The sequence below is a fragment of the Sminthopsis crassicaudata genome, chromosome 3 (genome assembly GCF_048593235.1).
Source record: "Sminthopsis crassicaudata isolate SCR6 chromosome 3, ASM4859323v1, whole genome shotgun sequence".
Taxonomy (NCBI): domain Eukaryota; kingdom Metazoa; phylum Chordata; class Mammalia; order Dasyuromorphia; family Dasyuridae; genus Sminthopsis; species Sminthopsis crassicaudata.
Window position 1 is genome coordinate 503,266,620 of NC_133619.1, and position 5,071 is coordinate 503,271,690.

Consider the following 5,071-nt stretch of genomic DNA (forward strand, 5'->3'; position numbering starts at 1 on the left):
AGCACCAGCCCTGGAGTCAGGAGGATCTAAACTCAAATTTAGTCTCACACTTAATACTTCCTGGCTGTATCACCCTGGGCAAGTCACTTAACCACAATTGCCTTAGCAAAAAAAAAAAAAAAAAAAAGAAAAGAAAAAAAAGAAATAAGGATGTTTAAATTGCACTGACAAAAACTCTTGAGAAAACAGTATTTTCATGAGAAGACTTGTGATTTGGCCTTAGGCAATTGAACTGTTCATGAAAGAGCCTATGAAAGAGGAGTTTCTCTTGAAAAACCAAGTATTGTGTTTTTCATAACACTTTCAGACCTGACTTCTTTGTTCAATAACCACTGTGCTGGTGAACCCTGATATAATAACTATTAATTTCATTGCAAAGTACACTGTAATTATGAAATATATATGATCTATGTATGCATCAATGCCTAAATGTAGAAATGAATGAAACTTTCTTTAAAAAATGAGCTTAAATGAAAATTTGTGATTAACAAATAATTGCTGCAAAGCAAAATATTTAGATATTAGATGCCATGTTTTACTTTTGGGGACTATATTCCCCTGAAAAACTGTGTGCTAGCTGAGAAGATTTCAAAGTATTTCCTTTTTAATATATGGCAATCTCACTGGAAAGTGAGACAGTGATTAGAGAAGAGGAGCAAAAACATAACTGAATGACAAGAGACTGGGTGATAAATGGTCAGTGATAAATGAAAATTAGGACAAAAGTTGAAGCAACCACAAGTCAGAGAGAGACAGAGACAGAAACAGAGACAGAGATAGAGACAAAGACAGAAAGAGAAAAGCAGGTTGGAGTACAGGTTAGCAAGTCAGTGTGTCTTAGTACCATGGGTAGTTTACCAGGCCAGCTTTGAGTGATTGATATCTTTTCCTTCTTCTATATCAGGCAGATTTAAAGCTTAATTGGACATGAAGACACACATATTTGGGTATTAGTGAGTGAAAGATTTAGCATTTTATCTAATTCTGTGTGATTACCTACAAATCTACTTCATTAAGTGCTTTTTTACAATTATATATGCCTATTAATGCCTATTAATGATTTCAAGGTTGCTAATTATTTTTTCTGTCATACCTGACCTTTTAATTTGTTGGGATAATTTATACTTTTTCTTTTTTAAAAATATTCTTTTTCTTAATTGCCAACAAATATAACTATTCCAGAATAGAGAGAACAAAAAAGATTGAGTGTATGTGAAATTAAAAAATTCTTTATGAATCATTTTCTAAAAAAATTCCTATTAAATGAAGAAATAACAAACTTACCTTGTGTGTTTACGTCCACTTCTGAATGTCTTTTTGTTTGCTTCTTTGTATTTTCTATTTTACTGATATCTTTCTTTCTTTACTTCTTTCCTTCCTATTTCTGTCTAGCATGGCATATGCCTGATCTCTAAAGGAAGTAAAAGCATCACGCTATCCAATGGAAACTGTTTTTCTATCCCAGATTTTTTCCCCCAATAGAAGAGGAGTTATTTAATTGCCCACTGGAAAGGACATTTCCTGAGTTAAAGCTCTCAAGTATGAATATAATTTCCAGAATTTCAGGCTGTCATTGTCTGCTGAATCTGTAGCAGTACATAATAGTAAAAATAATCTCTTTTTTTCCTTTCCACTTGCTCTCTACATTTTGAGACTAATGATGTATTTGGAAGAAAAATGAGAACTGGTAGTCAGGCATTGATGGCTGAATTCTCAAGAATAATTTCATCTACAAAGCAGAATTATGGCAAAGAAACTCTTAACATCCTCATCAAAAAAAATTCTACAATCCCAGGGCTCAACTTTTTTATTCAAAAATCAATGTTCTGAATATAATTAATATAGTCTCTATATATGAATATAATATATTCAAAAAGAAAAAAAAACTATTAAAATGACTGTTACATCAATATGTGTGTGACATTAGAGAAATAGAAAATTTATACAAACTTGGAGAAATTTTGAAGAATAATTCTATTTTTTTATTAATTTTATAACTATAATTTTTTGACAGTACATATGCATAAGTAAATTTTTTTACATTATCCCTTGTATTCATTTTTCCAAATTTTCCCCTCCCTCCCCTAGATGACAGGCAATCCCATACATATTAAATGTGTTACAGTTTAACGTAGATATAATATGCGTGTAAATCCAATTTTCTCGTTGCTCGGTAAGAATTGGATTCCGAAGGTATAAGTAACCTGGGTAGAAAGACAGCAATGCAAACAGTTTACATTCAATTCCCAGTGTTCCTTTTCTGGGTGTAGCTATTTCTGTCCATCATTGATCAACTGGAAGTGAATTGGATCTTCTTTATGTTGAAGATATCCACTTCAATCAGAATATATCTTCATGCAGCATTGTTGTTGAAGTTTATAGTGATCTCCTGGTTCTGCTCATTTCACTCAGCATCAGTTCATGCAAGTCTCTCCAAACCTCTCTGTATTCATCCTACTGGTCATTTCTTACAGAAGATAATATTCCATAATATTCATATACCATAATTTATCCAACCATTCTCCAATTGATGGACATCCATTCATTTTCCAGTTTCTAGCCACTACAAAAAGAGCTGCCACAAACATTTTGGCACATATAGGTCCCTTTCTCTTCTTTAGTATTTCTTTGAGATATAAGCCCAGTAGTAGCACTGCTGGATCAAAGGGTATCCACCGTTTGATAACTTTTTGGGCATAATTCCAAATTGCTCTTCAGAATGGCTGGATTCTTTCTATATAAATTATAAGTGGACACAAGAAAGGCTTCTCATATGAAGTAGGGTGTTAGTTGGGATTTAAAGGAAGCTAGAAGGTGGAAATGAAGAAGAGAATTTCAGACATGGGGAACAGCTAGTAAAAATGCCAGGAGCCAAGAGTTGAAGCATCTTATCCAAAAAATAGGAAAGAGACTGGTGTCATTGGATTGAAGATTATGTGGAATGTGAAAGAAAGGTGGGAGAAATGGGATGGGTTATAAAGGGCTTTGAATATAAAAAACTGAACTTAAAATTTTATCCTAAAAGTAATGAACACTGACATTTCTTGAATGGGAGCAGAATGAGACCTGTATTTTAGGAAAATCAGTTTGATAGCTGAATATAGGATGGACTGGAGTGGGGAAAGACTAATATAATGGAGAAGAAGGAGCATACTATTTCAATAGTTCAGGTATGAGATGATGAAGATCTATACTGGGCTTACACTAATATGGATAATTTGTGATAGAGAATGGAGTTCTTGATATTTCTCCTTTTATAATCTCATCGCTATTACTTTAAAACATACACATTATCAGATTTCTAAAGGCAATTGAATTTTCTAGGAATGGATAATGAAAGCAATATGTCCCCACATTTTACTTTATCATCTTTCTATTAAAACTGAAGATTGATTTTTCTAAAACCATAGTCATGTAATTAATTAGAAATCATAGGGGCTACTGAATTGTCATATTATCTGAAAATATCTTTTTCTACATGTAATTACACAAATATTTGTAAAAACAAAATTTTCAACGAATGTTATCATTCCTCACTGAAAAAAATGTTTTGTTCTCAGAAACTTAAGAACATATTTACCATTTTTTTGGATTACATAATAAATTCATATGAAAAGTGAGTAAACATTGAATGAATAACAAGGATTAATGATACAGAATGATAGGATGGAGAATATATTCAATTTAGAAGGCATTCGTTCCCTCTTCTATCATTTAACAACTATATGATTTTAAGTGAGTTAATTCTCTTAATCCTAGTTTTCCTTTCTGTAAAAATGTAAATAATTTTAACACTTTTTCTCCCAAAAAGGGGGTTGTAAGAAAGAACTATGGGGAATGGGAAAAAATGAAATCTCAAAAATTGTGAACCTGTCAGAAAAAATTGATAAGGAACAAAAACTCTAATTGTACAATAATGTTTTGCATTGCTATAATAATTCACATACCCAAAGGACTCCTAATGTTAAAAACTATTGTTATAATTGTATTAGGTCTGTCTCTCAAGATAAAAAATAATCCATCTTCTTTATAGAAGCATGAACATTTAATGCTCTCTAATAGAGAGCATGAACATTTTTTTTTTTTTAACAATCCATAATACTAGGGTTAATTGATCTTTTATGATTGAAGGGCAGCTAGGTGGCATAGTGGATAGGACATAGGGCCCTGAGTCCGGAAGAAATAGCTTCCTCAGTTTAAATATAACTTAAGTCACTTATTAGTTCTATGACCTGGGCAAGTCACTTAACTCTTTTGACCTCAGTTTCCTCATCCTTCTTATGTGCAGCAAGAAATGGCAAATCACTCCAGTATCTTTTCCCCAAATGGGGTCATAAAGAATCAGACATGATTGAAAAATGAATAAACAACAACAAATGATTTTTGGACAAATCTGGGAGTGAGGTCAAAAAAATCTAAAGTAATAGAAATTAATGTTCTATCTCTGACAATCCCTTCTCTGGCATTTTTGTTGCAGTTGTTTCACTTCCCCTTTCAATTTTCAGTCCTGATGAGAAGAGAAATGTATTGGATGCTGCTGTTTTTCTTCCTTGAAGATGTGTGGGAAGACAGACACAGTGATGTCTATAATTATGGAAATGAGAAGCAGGTTTTTGGGAATAACAGTGTCCTCCAAATTCACTCTTTTGAGGCCATTATGTTTTTGGAGCTCTAGTATGTTTAACATGCTTCTTGTCTTATACCCAGTGATAAAGGTAAGAAATCTTAGGGTTTCTGTAGACCTAATTGCTCAATTTGTATTTCTGTAGTGCTGCCTCTGGTTTCTCTCTCAACATGCATTTGTCCAGCCTACATAAAAACTCAGATTAACAAGGTGTTCAATCAATAAAGTAAAGCATTTTATTCAGATTCAAGGAATTGCAATCCAATCCAATATATTATCTTCTTCAGAGAAATTCAGTGAAGGGAATTACAGAGATTATGGGGCAGCTAGGTAGATAGATAGAACAGGAGGTGGGTCACAAGTTATTTATTGATAGCACGTTCCTGGAAAAACCACAGGATTGGCTAGATTGCTTCTAGCTTCTGATTGGCCCCAATCTGGGGTTAT